This window comes from Camelus dromedarius, unplaced genomic scaffold, assembly GCF_036321535.1.
Source record: "Camelus dromedarius isolate mCamDro1 unplaced genomic scaffold, mCamDro1.pat HAP1_SCAFFOLD_197, whole genome shotgun sequence".
NCBI lineage: Eukaryota > Metazoa > Chordata > Mammalia > Artiodactyla > Camelidae > Camelus > Camelus dromedarius.
Window position 1 is genome coordinate 269,225 of NW_026989761.1, and position 18,320 is coordinate 287,544.

General features: G+C 38.5%; 2 long non-coding RNA genes across 2 annotated transcripts in view; both read right to left on the reverse strand.

The window, feature by feature from the left end:
- Nucleotides 1-13,223, reverse strand: part of LOC135320578 (uncharacterized) — a 49,293-nt gene extending 36,070 nt beyond the window's left edge. The window contains exons 1-4 of the long non-coding RNA XR_010379781.1: nt 13,023-13,223; nt 11,695-11,782; nt 10,350-10,464; nt 5,303-5,402 (exon numbers count right to left, since the gene is read on the reverse strand). This is a non-coding gene — a long non-coding RNA (uncharacterized LOC135320578). The remainder of the gene's footprint in view (nt 1-5,302; nt 5,403-10,349; nt 10,465-11,694; nt 11,783-13,022) is intronic.
- A 23-nt stretch (nt 13,224-13,246) lies between these two features.
- On the reverse strand, nt 13,247-16,604 carry LOC135320579 (uncharacterized). The gene is made up of 3 exons (XR_010379782.1): nt 16,284-16,604; nt 14,084-14,278; nt 13,247-13,309 (listed from the first exon to the last, which is right to left on the reverse strand). It is a non-coding gene; the product is annotated as an uncharacterized LOC135320579 (long non-coding RNA).
- Nucleotides 16,605-18,320: the final 1,716 nt, after the last annotated feature.

Consider the following 18,320-nt stretch of genomic DNA (forward strand, 5'->3'; position numbering starts at 1 on the left):
CTGTTTTATTCCTATTACATTTTTAATCTTTATTTTTAAACAGTCCTATATGTTTACAATTCTCATTTCATTTATATTCTCTTGGTTTTGATCTGTTATTTATTAGTCACAGGTTTCAAATATTGTATTTTGAATTTTCTCTTCTTTTTATTAAGATTCTTAAAAGATATCTCAACTCGATTCCTATTCTGCTTCAACTTGCTCTTCTATTATTGATTATACACTGTTTTCAAACCTTCTTTTCCTCCATTCTTTTAAAATTCTCTCTCTCTCTTTTAAGTTTTATTCCCACATAGGCTTTAGATAGATAAATAAATAAACTCCTTTAAGGACCACAATAGATAACTGATACTCCAAAAGCCACAGGGCCAGAGAGATATGAGCAGAATGAAGAAGCAGAGGAAGTCCTGCCAATTAAAATAGCAAGAGAAATCCCCTCAAAGAACGATCAATAAAATAGACATTGATGGCCTACTAGATCAAGATTTCAAAAAAGAAGTGATCAAATTACTGAAGGAACTAAAAGAGATAGTCTTTAGAGACATAAAATATATCAAAAACAAAATAGAAGCTATAAAGAAGAGCCAAGTAGAATTGGTAAATTCATTGGCTGAAATGAGATCTGACCTAAAGGCTGTACAAAGCAGGCTAGATAATGCAGCAGAACGAATAAGTGACCTAGAAGACAGGACAACAGAAAGCACCCAATCAGAACAGCTGAGAGAAAAACAAATATAAAACAATGAAAACAATATAAGGAACCTATGGGATAATATAAAGCATGCCAATCTATGCATAATAGGGGTTCCAGAAGGGGAAGAAAGAACAAAGGGGATGGAAAAGGTAATTAAAGAAATCATGACTGAAAACTTCCCAAACCTAAAGAAGGAATCAGACACCCAAGCACAGGAGGCTCAGAGGGTCCCAAACAGGAAGAGCCCAAAGAGAAACACGCCAAGATATATCATAAATCAAGATGGCCAGACTGAAGGATAAAGAAATGATCCTAAAGGCAGCAAGAGAAAAACAAAGAGTGAGTTACAAGAGAAGGCTCTCAGCTGATTTCTCTACAGAAACACTACAGGCCAGAAGGGAGTGGCAAGATATATTCAAAGTCCTGAATGAAAAAAAAAGATGCAGCCTAGGATACTTGCTCCAGCAAGGCTATCCTTTAGAATAGAAGGAGAGATAAAGAATTTCACAGAGAAGCAAATACTAAAAGAATTTAGCAACACTAAACCCATGCTAAAAGAAATATTGAAAGGTCTACTCTAAATAGAAAAGAAGCAGGATGCTACAGAAATGAGAATTCATGACTGTGAGAGTATTATTCCTTTCTTCTTTTTTTTTTTTTAAATCTTGTTCTCAGTAGGATGGGTTTGAGATTACATTAATATCTGTTTAGTACACACAGTTACAGTAATTGGTTAACAGACTTACAAAAAAGTGTAATCACAAGCCAAAATCTTACAAGTGAGTCACAAAAACTAAATACAATACAAAGGAAAATTACCATACCACAAAAGGAAGAAGAAAGGAACCAAGAAGAAATACCAAATCAACTGCAAAAATAAGTTCAAAATAGCAATAAACTCTCATCTATCATTAATTACTGTAAATGTTAATGGTCTAAATGCTCCAGTCAAAAGACAGATTAGCAGACTGGATAATAAAGCAAGAACCTTCAATACACTGCATACAAGAGACACACTTTAGGGAGAAGGACACATATAGATTGAGAGTGAATGGACGGAAAATGATATTCCATGCAAATGGAAATGCCATAAAAGCAGGTGTAGCAGTATTGATTTCAGACAAAATAGACTTTAAAACAAGGGTCATAAAGAAAGATAAATAAAGACATTTTATAATGATTAAAGGATCAATACAAGATGAAGATATTACAATCATTAATATATATGCACCCAACATGAGCACCTAAGTACATTAAACAACTACTAACAGAGATAAAGGGGGAAATTGATGGGAATACAATCATTGTCAGAAATTTTAACACCACATTAACATCACTAGACAGATCTTCCAGACAGGAAATAAATAAGGCAACAGAGAAATTAAATGATACAAGAGAATAATTGGATTTAGTGGATATTTTCAGAGCATTACAATCCCCCATAACAGAATAAATAATCTCTTAAAATGTGTGTGGAACATTTTCTAGGATTGATCATGTACTTAGTCACAAAAGAAGCCTCAACAATTTTAAGAAGATAGAAATTATCTCAAGCATCTTTACTGACCACAATGCCATGGAAACTAGAAATCAACTTCAGAGAAACAAAGGAGAAAGAAAGGAAAGCATTGAGATTAAACAACATGCTATTAGAAAACCAATGGGTCAATGATGTAATCAAAGTTGAAATTAAAGAATACCTTGAGACAAATGAAAATGAAAACACAACCACACAAAACATATGGGACACAGCAAAAGCAGTGCTAAGAGGAAAGTTTAGGATAATGCAGGCCTTCCTCAAAAAAGAAGAACAATACCAAATAAACAATCTAACCCACCAGCTGAAAGAACTAGAAACAGAAGAGCAAAAACACACAAAAGTCAGCAGAAGAAAGGAAATAATAAAGATCATGGAGGACATAAATAAAATAAAGATTAAAAAAATAGAGAAAATAATCAATCAAACCAAAAGCTAGTTTTTTGAAAGAATAAATAAAATCGAAAATCCTCTGGCCAAACTCACAAAGAAGAAGAAAGAGAGAGAACAAATTTGCAAAATAAGAAACGAAAATGGAGAAATTACAACAAATAACATAGAAATACAGAATATCATATGAGAATATCATGACAAACTACATGGAAAAAAATGGATAACCTAGTGGAGATGGACAAGTTTCTGGAAACATACAGTCCACTAAGACTGAATCAAGAAGAAACTATCCACTTCAACAAATGGATCACTAGGAATGAAATTGAATTAACAATAAAAAACCTCCCTACAAATAAAAGTCCAGGACTGGACAGCTTCACCGGGGAGTTCTACCACACATACAAAGAAGAACTCATACCAGTCCTTCTCAAACTCTTCCAGAAGATTGAAAAGAAGGAATATTCCCAAACTCATTCTATGAAGCCACCATTACCCTGATACCAAAACCAGGCAAAGACACCACCAAAAAAGAGAATTACAGACCAATATCACTGATGAACACAGATGAAAAAAGTCCTTACCAAAATACTAGTAAATAAATTCCAACAGCACATAAAAAAGATAATACATCATGCTCAAGTGGGGTTCATCTCAGGGACACAAGGGTGGTTCAACATATGAAAATCAATCAATGTAATACTTCACATCAACAAGAGAAAGGACAAAAACCACATGATCATCTCAATAGATGCAGAAAACTTTTGATAAAATTCAACACCCATTTATGATAAAAATTCTCACCAAAGTGGGTATTGAGGGAACATATCTCAACATCATAAAAGCTATAGATGTCAAACCTACAGCCAGCATAGCACTCAACGATGAAAACCTCAAAAGATTCCCACTAAAATCTGGGACAACTCAAGGATGCCCACTATCACCACTCCTATTCAACATAGTCTTGGAAGTCCTGGCCACAGCAATCAGGCAAGTAACAGAAGTAAAAGGGGTCTAAATTGGAAAAGAAGAGGTAAAAGTGTCACTATATGCAGATGACACGACAATATATATAGAAAACCATAAAAGGTCCACACAAAAACTACTAGAGCTGATCGAAGAATTTAGCAAAGTAGCAGCTTACAAGATTAATGTTCAAAAATCAGTTGCATTTCTTTACACAAATGATGAGTCAACAGAAAAAGAAAGTAAAGAAACAATCCCCTTTAAAATAGCACCCAAAGTAATAAAATATCTAGGAATAAATCTAACCACAGACGTGACAGAATTATACACAGAAAACTATAAACCATTGGTGAAGGAAATTAAAGAAGACTTTAAAAAATGGAAAGGTATCCCAAGCTCTTGGATTGCAAGAATCAATATTGTTAAAATGGTCACACTGCCCAAGGCAATCTACAGATTTAATGCAATCCCTACCAAATTATCCTGGACATATTACATAGAACTAGAACAAATCACAATAAAATTTATATGGAACCATCAAAGACATAGAATTTCCAGGGAATAACTTAAGAAAAAAAGAAAGAGGCTGGAAAAATAACTGTCCCAGACTTGAGACAATTCTATAGAGTTACAGTCGTCAAGACATCATGGTATTAGTACAAAAACAGACATACAGCCAAATGGAACAGAATAGAGAGCCCAGAAATGAGCCCAAATACTTTTGGTCAACTAATATTCAACAAAGGAGGCAAGAATATACAATGGAATAAAGATAGTCTCTTCAGCAAGATAAACATAAGACAAGATACAATAAACCTCCTAGGAGAAAATACAGGCAAAATATCTGACATACATCTCAGAAATCTTCCCCTAGGGCAGTCTACAAAAGCAATAGAAATAAAAGCAAGAATAAACAAATGGGACCTAATGAAACTTACAAGCTTCTGCACAGCAAAGGACACCTTAAGTAAAACAAAAAGACAACCTACAGAATGGGAGAACATTTTTGCAAATGAAACTAACAAAGGCTTGATCTCCAGAATATATAAGCAGCTCATATGACTTACTAAGAAACAACCAAATAACCCAATCCAAACATGGGCAGAAGACCAAAACAAGCAATTCTCCAAGGAAGATATACAAATGATCAATGGGCACATGAAAAAATGCTCAATATCACTAATTATCAGAGAAATGCAAATCAAAAGTACAATGAGGTATCACCTCAAACCAGTCAGAATGGCCATCATTCAAAAATCCACAAATGACATATGCTAGAGAGGCTGTGGACAAAGGGAAACCTCCGACACTTCTGGTGGGAATGCAGTTTGGTGCAGCCACTTTGGAAACAGTATTGAGTTTCCTCAAAAGACTAGGAATAGAATTGCCATATGACACAGGAATCCCACTCCTGTGCATATATCCTGAAGGAACCCTACTTCAGGATGACAGCTGCACCCCAATATACATAGCAGCACTATTTACAATAGCCAAGACATGGAGATAGCCTAAATGTCCATCAACGGATGACTGGCTAAAGAAGTGGTATATTTATACAATGGAAAACCACTCGGCTATAAAAACTGACAATATAGGGCCATTTGCAGCAACGTGGATGCTCCTGGAGAATGTCATTCTAAGTTAAGTAAGCACCGTAACAAGGAATAAAGAGAAGTTACCTCTAAGTACAGTTATTTTGATTAAAATATACATACAGAAAGCAAGTCACCCCCACGACTGCTGCCAGGAGGAGCATCTGAATGTAATAGCCCAGCCCAAGCAAAGTAGATTCCGACCTTCTCTCCGTAGAATTTCCTGTAGAAAGACAGAAGGTAGTTTCAGAAGACACACATATTCACTCTGTAGCTTCATCCTCATGTTAATTTCTTTTTTCTTTGTTTTTAAGGTGGGGCATAAATAGGTTTATTTATTTGTTTTTTAAATGGAGGCATTGGGGATTTAACCCAGTACCTCATGCATGCTAGGCATTCACTCTACCACTGAGTTATACCCTCCTTCCATCATACTAATTTCTGATTCTAAATCAAGGGGGCTTTAAGTTTAAACCTCTGACTCAATTCACACTTAAAACATATGCGTTTTCACAGCAGCCCCCAAATTCTACCGTGAAATAAGAAGTATTTTACGTATCATAGAAATACAGATCACTGGTTCACCTGCTGAAGAGAGATAAATGAGAACAGAGCAAAGGAGGGGACGAGGCCGACTCCGGAGCAGATGCAGGGGATCATCACCACTCACTGGACAGTCTGGCACATTCAACAAATCCCACCAAAGATCATTCTTAACAGGCTTGACACAAGTGGACTTCAACTACTGGCTCAGTCATCTGAGTCTGCCTTATCTCGGGAACTTCCCTGGAGCAAATGCATCGTAAACCACAGATAATAAGGAAATGGCTGATAATGATAACAACTGGGAGTGCAATGTCTCTCTGACAAAATATTTATAAAACTCATGTAGGAATGGGAGAGGGCAGGAGGGATGTGGCTGAGTAAGGAACTGCCCTGTATTCTTTGTATCTAGCACGTCGGCTGTTCCTAGGTTTCAAAAACACTTCAATGTTACTCAGTTAAGCTGGAGTAGACGGAACAGGCCAGGGAGGCAAGATTAGAAGAAAGGAGGCAGGGCACGAAGCGGTGCCAGGCTGGTCCTGAAAGGGAGACAGACACAGACAGGCAGACACAGAGGGCTTAGGGATGAGGCGGAAAAATGAGGCGGCGGCTCAGGTGTGTTTGCTGCTGCTGCTACTTCCCTCAGCTGGAGCACTGCTGACGCGGCAGTGCTGGGTAAGACCTGTGACTTTCCTCAGCTCTGAGTTCTCTCGGAAGCTTCCGGCTCAGTCTGGAGCTGAGATGATCTCCGAGGGCTTAGCCTAGGGGGGACTCAGCTCTGAGAACAGCCTGGAGTCCTGAGAAACTTCACGCAGGAACCCCTAGGGCTGGACCAGCGCTCACAGGGCTGCTGTGAGACCAGCTCCATCGTCAGAGACCTGGGCGTGGACTATTCCATGGGGAAAATGGCTGAGCCCGATGCCAAATCAGATAGGAGGGACAAAGTGTGTTCATTCTCATGTGACTGGTCTTTGTGGCCTGGCTCACAGATGGCAGGCTCAGGATGGTGTCTGGCAGAGAAAACCCTGGCAATGGGTTTGAGATGTTTTGGACTCTTTCTTGTTAAGCTTTTTGTAATACATTCTTATCAACTATCCATCCTGAAAATGCCACATTCAAAACTGAAAGAATGTTAGAAGTTGCTTGCTCCAACTGGCCAATGGTAAACACACCCTGCTACAGTTAGAGAGCTGGTCAGGCAGCCTCTGCCTGCATATTTACAATGACGGAGAGTTCATTACTTCCAAAGGTTACATGTCGGCAAGAATGTCAGAAAGAATTTTTGAACCTTAAACAGATGTCTGCCCCCTAGTCCTTGCTGAAAGGCTAGAAATAATGAGGATCCCTTCAAATGTAGTTTTGTCTGATTGTTATCTCTCTCTGTCAAAAACACCCCAATTCTTAACATCAATTTTTCAAAATTCAGCTTTGATTTCTTTTTATCAAACTTATACCATACATTCATTAAAGAGTCAAACAGTTCTCGAACACCGATTGTAAAAAGGAGCAGTTCCCAACAACCACCCCATTTCCTGGTCAGAAGCAACAATGTTCAGCTCCTACTGCTGACTCTTGGAATAAAAACTCCCTATTTCTGACTAATATCCTTGTAACACAGCCTACTGACTTTTTCAGCTTTATGTATCACCTATTTAACTTTCTATTTTGGAAAATGAATATTAAGCTCTCTTTCAAACCACATCTCCTCTACACATCCAAACCTTCATTCTTCCAACCTTTTGATACAAATACATTATAATTTTGATCAGCTCAGTATCCTTGCTTTACATTATTAGGACTCTGTACACACTGTTCACAGCTGTAGCAAGTTGTCTGCTAGGCTTACTTTTTTATTCCCTACTTTGTTTTTCCTGGAGTTAATAATTGTCTTGGTGGTTCATAGCTTAGATTTCTCTGCGCTTAACAATTCAACCCCATACCTTCTCCTAATGAATAACTTTCTCAATACTTTCCAATTCATTGTCTACAAATTTCATCTCCTTGAATAAATCTCTTCAGATCTCCTTCAACCTGGATTAACGACATGCTAGTCTTGTCACAGAGCTCAAGGGGCCACTAGTGGGAAGCAACAAGGGAATACATGGACCAGGAGAAGGGAACAGATCAACATAATTTCCTTCACAAAACATACTTAAAATAGTGGGAAAATTGTTTTCTTTACAAACACAAACACACACACCAACCCCAAAATCCCATAAAGAATGATTAAATAGCCATCAAACCCATTGCCCTGCCATCAAATTCTGTATAACATAAAACAAAAATAACAGAAGGAATATATCATATAAATATGAATCTCAAGGGGGATGGGGTACACTCAGTGGCAGAGTGTGTGCTCAGCAAGCATAAGGTCCTAGATTCAATCTTCAGTACCTCTATTAGAAAAAAAACATTAGAAACAATAGAAAAATGTATCAACTTTAAATATTTACAAATATATAAACTTCCTCTTTTAAAACTGTTCTACAGGATAATCCGGGTTAATGAGAAAGTGCCTCTTCATGACTGTGATCCTGCTGATAATTGTGGGAGGAAATTAGAGTATGACCACATGAAATAAAATCCCTTATGAAATAATGATCCCGGGTGACAATCATTATTGGCTGCTGTCATCACAAAAAAGAGAGTCAACTGGACATTATGTACCTTATGACAGGAGTACAAAACTTCATATAACAAATATTCTTGCACAAATTTGAACCTCGTTCAGATCAAGCTTTTAGGGGAGGATCAAATCACTTAGCTAAAGCCAATACATAGGATGGAGAAATAAGTCTAACCACAGGGGAGAATGAAATCAACCAAACAGGAAATAGAGAAATCCCTCAGCAATTTCAAGGAAAATGAGAAACAGGAAAATTATAGATTAGAACCCACTTGAGAGATATGCTAGCTGCAATGTGTGAACTTAGTCTGGATCCTGATTTCAACCCCAAAACTGCTTAAAAGTGTATTTTTGTGACAATCAGGGAATTATTTTGTAACCCTAAAAAAAATGAATATTCCAATTGTATTTGAAAGAGACCTTGTCATTTCACTAATGAAAGGTTAAGCTACGTACGATTGCCTTCAAAATGATCCTGAAGTGGGGGAGGGGAAGAGGTGGAGATGAAAGTTGCAACAACAGTGACTCTGAGTTGATAATTCTGGAGATGGGTGACTGATACAGACAGGCTGGCTGTGCTGTTCTCTCTACTTCTGTACGTGTTTGAATCTTTCCATAAAATGTGAAACAAACAAAAAGACTTCAGTGATTTAAAACCCTCACTTGGAAGGTTAAGAGGTTTGCCCAAGTAGGTGGGCATCTGAATGGGGCACTGAGATTAGGAAGATCAGGCACCTGGCTCCAGGCCGACCTGGGGCTACCTTGACCCTTCTCTTCTCCTCACCATCCACAGCCAGCCCATAACTGCATCCTGTCAGCTCCACTCCCCAAACGCATTCTCCCTGGCTCCCACCATCTCTCATCTGGCCCACTCCAAGAGCCTCCGACCAGGCCTCCCTGCTTCCTGGGTCCCTGCAATTCATTCTCCACATTATCTTTGCAAATTGTGAGAGAAAATTACCTTAGTGCTTAAACTATCATGACTGCTTCTCACTGCACTTAGAGTCTACACTACTTTCCGTGCTCCTGATGCCCTTCTAAACCTCGCGTCTCATCACTCTCACCAGCGTTGGCTCCAGTATCTCCTCAAACCTGCTGAGCACATTTGTGCCTCGGGGCAATGGACAAGCTGCCTCTATTCCTGGGGTGACTTATCCCAGATCCTCAAAGACCAGCCTCCTTATCACCATCTCAGCTCACATGTAACCTTCTCAAAGATAGCTTTCTTGACTCCATTTCCCCCAAGTCTCCCATCTCAACACTGTATTATTTCCTTCATTTTAATCTGAAATTGTTTCCTTATTAGCCCGATTATTTTTGTTTGCTCAGTTGTCCTTGGCCTCCCTCCTCCCAGCAGCCTTGCACAAACAGCATAAGCTCCCGGGGAGCAGCCGGCGCTGATGCTCTGAGAATACACATGCTGAGCGCGACATTACAGTCACGTGGTGTAGTGAAACGGTGTCGAACAGCAGATAGAGCTAAGCAGTGAGAATACTTCTCTTATTTTATAATTTAAGTGAAACCTAACATTTACTCCTGTTTAATGAAGGATTTGGTAGGTCTTTGTTCCCAGTTCCTGGACGGCAACCCCTAAAGCCTTGAAATTTTCCAAGATAGGAGTGTCTTTACTATTCATGGTGGACCCTTGGATGGCTTGTGTTCATGAGATAACTCAGGATGGGGACTGGCCAGCCAGAGACACCAACCATGTGATTAGAGGAGTGGGGCTTTGAGCTTTGTGACAAGTGACTGACCATCAGGAGAGGTAGGGGCTCAAATGTTAGGGCTTTGACTTACAGTTAGTGTTTGGGGTAGCCATGTCAGTAGTGACCCAATAAATCATGTCTTTGTAATAAAGTCTCCAGTAAAAACTTGGGGCAACAAAGCTCAGAGCTCCTGTGAGCTTCCTGGTTGGTAACACTCTTGGAGGACTGTCACACTCAGAAGCCATGAGGGCAACCCTGAGCCCTTCCCACTGGAGTGCTCTCCACAACAGCTCACCTGATGAGATCTAAGGGCTGCTTCTTGTCTATGCTTCGAGGAGGAGCACATTCCCTGTACAGAAGGCCCTGTTCGCTGGGGCAGCTGAGGTCCTCTGATGGAGGCTGAAGTTGCACTGGGAAGCAGAAGCAAACAGGTGAGCGTCACTGTCACCACGTGTTCACATGTTCTGCTAATAAAATGTGGTGCTAACACTTTGTGGTCATTTGTAAATAAGGGGCCCTCCTTTGCCAGAAGGGATGGAGGTACCATATAATTTTTCATAATTCTCACCGAGGATTAATACTAACCCCTTGAGGGTCATTTGCAAACGTGGCTGGAAAGGAACACTTGGATGTTACAGTCCTGGGACCACCGTGGGTACCGGGTGAGGGCCTTGCAGATGCTTAATGTCCTACAACTGGGCCAGTCTTCCACAGCAAAAAAACTACGCCACCCAAGTGCCCAAACTGCTTCAGTGGAGGCAGCAGCCCCCTCCTTGGACACCCAGAGGAACCTGGACTCTGGCTGTTTAGGGGCAGGGTCAATTCTAAAACCCAGGCTTTTTTGTCCCCACAATTCAGTAGTTATTCGGTGACAGCACATGGAATATAAACAATAAAGAAACTTGACATGATGTTATATATTTAGCTTACTCAAGAAACAAAATTTAAATCCAGTCATTCTCCTTCCCACCTGACCTACTTTCCTTTCTCCTGTACTAGAACCAGATTATTACCCACCCAGCCTTAGCATGGGTCCTGACTCCACTTACCTCCCTCCCAAACACCACATGAGATGATTCCTCAGCCTGGATGTGGAACCAGCAATTACAACAGGCTTTAGTGGAAAAGAAATGGTTGTGTGCAGATGCCAACAAAACACTGTAGAATCCTGGTGTCCCACATTAGTAATCATGACAGCTGTTTGCAAGTGTCCCCAAAGTTCATTTCAGACTCTCACTGCTAATTTTGCTGGGATATAAATATAAAACATGTGGACTGCTGGGCTGGACTGCTTTGCTGAGTCTCTGATCCAGGAAGCTCAGTGTCTGCTCCCTGCAACCAGCTCCCTGTTCTGTTCATGCATGTGCATCAAGCAGCTGTTTAGTGTCCATTTTAGTATCTTAGACAGTGCATTTCAGTATGGTCTTCATCCACAAATACGTGTACCACACAGTAGTAATGATCAATCTCAGTCTTTGCTTTCTTTTGTCTTAGAGAGTCAGATAAACGGATAGCAAGGTAACAAAGTCATAGAGCGCTATAATATAGTATTTCCTTTATTTCAATGACAGGATTTATTTAAAGAGCTTAGATATAACATCTTTGCATTTATGGCATCATTTAGCGTCTGAAGCTCTTACATTTTACAAACTTCATTTCATGCGAGATGTTGTCAGTTAGAGAAGTGCTTCTGAATTTGAGGGGTTGCTGTCATCTCAGATGGAGTCCCTAAAAAATGTCAAAACTCTGCAGTATTGTCATCATGACAAGAACTCAGACAGATGAAATTTAGAAAGCCCTGTGATTTACTAGTGCACAGACAGAAAATGGTATTTCAGAGGGAAAAAGCCTGAATTACAGAAAATGATAAATGAAATGGTCTAACATGCATTTCCCTTACAAAGAACTAATACTTCTTTGGTTGATAATAACATCTGTCAGTAATTATGAAAAGAGCTGGCAAATGCATAGTACTTACTATTAGCCAGGGCAGTTCTAAAATTCAAACAGATTCATTAATCCCCATAGCATCTCTACGAGGTGGGTACTATTATTATCCCCATTTTATTGATGAGGAACTTGATAAACACAGAGGCTAAATGACTTTTACAAGGTAGACAGCGAGAAACCAGCACAAGTGTTCCAGCCTGAGTCTATGGTCTTGGCCACTTCTACCTTTTTTTTTTTTTTTTTTTTTGGTGGCAGGGAGATAATAAGGTAATTCTGGTGGGGGGTGGGCAGGTAATTAGGGTTATTTGTCTATTTTAGAGGAGGTGTTGGGGGCTGAACCCAGGACTTTATGCGTGCTAAGCATGCGCCCCATCACTTGAGCTGTACCCTCACCTCTCGAGTCTATGCTCTTAGCTGCTAATCCACACTGCCCCACATGGTAACTCTGGGGGAACTACAGTTCATTCATTCACCCACTTGTTAAACTCAGCCTTCCTGGTGCCTGGGATTCAGCAGTGAACAAGACAACATGGTTCCTGCCCTAAATGGGCTTGTCGACTCCTGACATATTATCTTCATTTTACCCAGGAAGTAACAAGGTCAAGAAGACTCACCTTTTCCTGTTAACACCGGAGGATACATGAAGTGCTTTATTTCATTTCTGCCATTTGACTTACACCATGGGAAGGGAAAGCTGCCTTGCAGATCCCGGAGCTCACAAGCCAGTTAATCCTGAATTTTTTTTTAAAACTGTCCCTTACTTGATACTTGATCTGAGAAAGGATGAAGTAAACCTAAATAGATTCTAAGAAAGCGTGTGGTTTATACAGGGTAAATAACCAGCCACTGTTTACTATCCTAACAGGAATCTGTAGGCATATTTCTTTTCTTTCTCTTTTTTCATTTTTATGGGCAGCTTTTAAAAACCAAACCAAACCAACAAAACCAAATCACTTATAATTCAACAGCAGCTTCTAAATCACCCCCAAGACAGCAGCTAAACTCGGTTTAGACTTACAGTGAGGCTCCTGGTGGTTGGATTGATGAATGTATCTCTATCCTGAATATAAAAGTCGTTCACGCAGCTCTTCTCAAATAGGGCAATGAAAAACTCTTGTTCCGGTTGTTGATACTTTCATCCACTTGGAGGACTTTCATAAAACAGCTGAAGGTATCAAAGGCTGAGGACACGGTTTTCAGATGATTGGGATTCAGAGGCAATTTTATATACAGTATCTCAGCGTATGTACAGAGCACCTCCCACAGGGTGTGTACATTTGCAAATACAAGCTTGTCATCCAAAACCTATATTGGGAGAATGAAAACACAAACCAGGAAACTATTTTCACATTTTTAGTACACAGATTTTTCTTACATTGCTGGTAGTTAAAGCACTTGTGCAAACACACACAGATATGACACTGGTAAAAGTGAAGATATAATGAAAATAGATTTGCAAACCATCATACATTTTTGCCTTAAAGTTAATTTCTTTGTTGAAATTACTGAAAAGTTATTTAAAATCCTTACAATTCATTCATAAAATAACCAATGTTTTAGATGAAGAAAAGTAAACTTGTTAACTTTTAGTCCAAATTAGTAACTAAAAATAGAAACACGAAAAAATTCTTTGCAGGGGCATTGTAATGACAATTTTTTAAATTTCTTAAACCTAGGACTATTTACATATCTGTTCAATATAATGTTAAACAGCCATTAAAAGGGATTTAAAAGAATTATATTTATAAATATGGAATATATAATAAAAGGAAAAAGAAAAAAATGTGAAATAATAATTTTCATTTTTGGAAGGGAAAAATATCTACATTTGAACAAAAAAATGTTTAGAAGGATTTTAAGATTCTTTATGTATAACTAAGGTACAGATGATTTTTAATTCCACTGTTTTTAATTCCATTGGATTTTAATTCCAATGTTCTTTCATTTTCAATTTTGGGGGAAATTTTTATAATAAAAAAACTTCAAAATTGTTCTTGCATAAATACATTAATAGATATATTTATGACTACATTCTCTGGCTATTAAAAAAGATCTCCTAGCTTTGGATCTGAAACATACATTCCATAATGCAGATTCTGACTGACTCGCCTCCCAGTCCAGAGCAAAGGCACGGCTAGGGTGACATGTTTCAAATATCATTCCAGGGAACATGCAGGCTCCCAGCCAACGGCTGCAAAGGGACTGACACTGATCTGCTTGCTCCCAGCTGCAGACCATCACAGATGAGTTTAGATTCATAGGCTCAAGTTTTCTCTGTCAAAAGAAATCAGAAAATGTTAGACTTTTACTTTCACCACGGGAACAAGAAGTTGTTTGATTTTCTTTTATTAAAAAAAAAACAACAAACCAATTTGAACCTGAAGAAAAGACATTTGCTCAAAATACCACAGTAGCAATGAAGGTGCTCTGGCTGGCAGGGACTTGTTGGATTCCTGTGAGTGCTGGACTCCTCACATGGAATTCCCTTGGCACTCCAGAAGGCCTGTGGTTGTCCCCATGGGTTTGTGGCCATATGTGGTGCACAAAAGTCTCTGGCTTTGCCACAATTTCAAAGCCTTTTTTGGCTTATGAAAGGCTTTGCACTCAAATGGAGTTTTCTTGAGTCCACTCACTGATGTCATTCACCAGAGTTATAGTCCAGATCTGACATTCTAGACTCTTAAAATCTTGCAGACATTCAAATGGTTCAGGTTTGGATGTGTATTCACCTCTGCAGGCCTGGACCAAATTCCATAAAGCCACCCGGACAAGTTCAGCAAAATGCAAAGACATTTTTCTTTCTGCAAGACTGAAATGTCTGTGAAGCTATAAAAACTTCTGCATCTACAAAAATAGGGAACCAACTCATCAATAACATATCTATCCATAATGCATGGACATTTGAAAAAATACTGTATTTACTCCTATTAAATTCTATCTGGCTTTTGCCAAATTGTGTCCTAAACTGTAAGGAAAGTATATAAATGTAGAGAATTTTTGACCTTTTAAGAGAAAAAGGAACCCTCCTACTCGGTTGGTGGGAATGTAAATGTTGCAGCCACCATGGAGGACAGTATAGAGTTTCCTTAAAAAACTGAAAATATACTTCCGTGTGATCCAGCAATCCCATTCATGGGTATATGTCTGGAGAAAAATATAATTCAAAAAGACACATGCACCCCAGTGTTCACAGCAGCACTATTTACAATAGCCAACACACTGAAACAACCCAAATGTTCACTGGCAGATGACTGGATAAAGAAGTTGTGGTATATTATATATATATGTATATTTACATATATACACGCATATACACACACATATATACACATGAACACACACACACAATGGAATACTGCTCAGCCATTAAAAAATTAAATAATGTCTTTTGCAATAACATGGATGGACCTACAGGGTATTATGCTAAGTGAAATATGTCAGAGAAAGAAAAACAAATATTCTATTTATTAACTTATATGTATATCTAAAAAATAAAACAAATTAATTACTATAATAAAACAGAAATAGACTCACAGGTACACAGAACAGACTGGTGGTTACCAATGGGGAGAAGGAGGAGAGGGAGGCAGGAAGGGGGTAAGGGATTGAGAGGTAAAAAGTACTATGTATAAAATGGATAGGTTATAGGGCTGTATCATACAGCACAGGGAAATATAGCCATTATTTTATGGTGACATTAAATGGAATATAATATATAAAGATGTTGAGCCTCTGTGTTGTACACCTGAAAATAATATGATGGAAATCAACTACTCAATTATAAAATACTTAATCAAAGTTTTTTTCATATTATTTGCAATAAGTTAGAAGCCAGCACTGTCAATAGAAACATAGTGCAAGTCACAATTTTCCAGTAATCCCATTTAGACAATAAAAAGGAACAAGTGTACTTAATTCCAGGAATAATTATATTTATCCCAAAATATCCAATATACTATCATTTCAAAAGTGATTAACACTTTGAAAACTTTTAATAAATATTTTACATTATTATTGTTGTACGAAGTCTTGAAAATCTATTATGTATTTTCCACTTATAAAACATCTCAATTCACAATAGTCACATGTGGCTGGTGGCTACCATACTAGACAGAGCAGATTACACCATTCACACTTCTGATAAATTACCTGCTCTTATTTATTTAAAAAACTTCCAGAAAAGGCTTTAGATATTCCCTATATCTAACAAAGCAACCTTGACGGGTGAGGAATATCTTCATTATAAATTGAAAAATAAAGGTAAGAGAGCCATGGTTACATGTAAGTTAATGTAACAATTCCTTCTTAATTCATTCAGGACTTTACAATCTTTCTTCATATTCCAAGGATTCACTGTCACTGTGCAATGTTTTTCACTATAATCATCTTTGGAATTGAGAGGCTTCTGATGACCCTGCTTTGTGCATCTGTACATAAAAGAAAATAACAAAACAGAGAAAAAGACCTTATTAAAGATAATTTAGGGGGGTATAGCTCAAGTGAAAGATCATATTCTTAGCATGCACAAGGGCCTGGGTTCAATCCCCAGAACTTCTTATAAAAATAAAATAAATAAAAACATAATTACCACCCCCTGCAAAAAATTAATTAATTACTTTAATTAAAATTTAAAAAAAGATAATTTAGAGAAGCCTTATCAGGCTACAAGAGCTATAATGAATGCCCCTCCCCCATTAATTTAGAAGAAGTTTCACAATATTTCCCAACATAAAGGCTAAAATATAATTCGGAACACTTCCTGATGGTCAGCATCATTTTAACAAAAATGTAGATAATTACTTCCCTGGTGTCAAAGCTCTGTCAGAGATGGGCACAGAAAATTTAGTAAAAATTATTTTGCAACTACCTTTGAAAGAAATGCTGAGAAATGATCTTTTCTGTTGGAAATTAGCCTGCTTTTATATTCTGCAGTAGGCATACGTGTTTACAAACCAGGCAGGAACTGGATCATATTTTACACATACTTTAGAAACTGATTTGAATTTTGCTCTCTACCTGCAAGGCTATTTCTTAGGTAATAACATAAGCTGGCCACTACACTAAATTTTGTTTCCCTGTTTGCTTAATCCTCACAACTCTGTAAGCTGCTATTATTACACCTATATAACAGACATAGAGCTTGAGACAGAAAATAATTTGGGTAACTTGGTAAATGGTGGAGCTGGGTAATATCGCAGCCAGTCTGACACTCAAGTCCATTCTTCTCACCGATGTCTGATACTGCTGCCTACATTCAGCAATGACTCCTGATTTCATATTTAAGTGTGTCATTTCTAAAAGTGCAAAGCTATATTAGTACTGCTGTGTAAATTATTCTTTTCAGATGTGATTGCCAAAAAAACAAAAACAAATAAAATCAGGGTGCCACTGAGGGGAGGGCGAACTGCATAAGGATGGACACAAGGGGACTTTATGAGGACACAGTTGCACAACTCTAGAAATAGTTAAAATGGCTGACTTGTACAATTATAATATGTGAATTGTATGGCCTGTAAATTACACCTTAATACAGCTATTAAATTAAGAAACTGAGATACCAAATTAAGACTAAAACACATATATATATATCATACATAGTACAACAGGCAAATATCATTATTTACTGCACCATTTTCCTTCATGCAGCTTCCTTTCCTCACCTGTTAATGAAAGGATGATTCATTTTTAAAATAGCCTTTTAATTTATTCAGCAAATAATTTTTGACGGCCTACAATGTACCCAGGACTACTCTAGGCACTTGGAATAGATCAATAAACAAAACAAAAGTCCTGTCCTCACGGAGCTTGGTTGGAGTCTAGCTGGGGTGGGGGGTGGAGATGACAATACACACAACAGAGCAGCAGAGGAGGTGGCATGCTAGGAAAGAGGAACCATGGAAAAAAGTAAAAAGGGCAAAGTAAAGAGAGTTGAGGGTATAGGATGAGGGTGATGTTGTATTAAATACCAGAGCAGGGCACACTGTGAAGTGAGGTTAGAATTAAGACTAGGAGGTGAGAAGTCCCAGGAGGACGGAATAACCATCACCAAGGCCAGCGTGACCTCGCATGTTCCAGAATGGGGACACGGCTGGAGCTGCGGAGAAGGGTCAGTGCAGATCCTGTATGGCCTTGGAGGACATTGTAAGGACTGTGGCTTTTACCCGGAGTGAAATGGGGAGGCACTGCAGAAGGACGACACAATCTAACTTAGGTTTTCAAGGCTCACTTGACTGCGGGGTGAAAATAGTGCAAACGGGTCAGAGATGAAAGGTGGGAAGCTACTGAGAAGGGCTATGGAGGAGGAGAGGACAGTGGC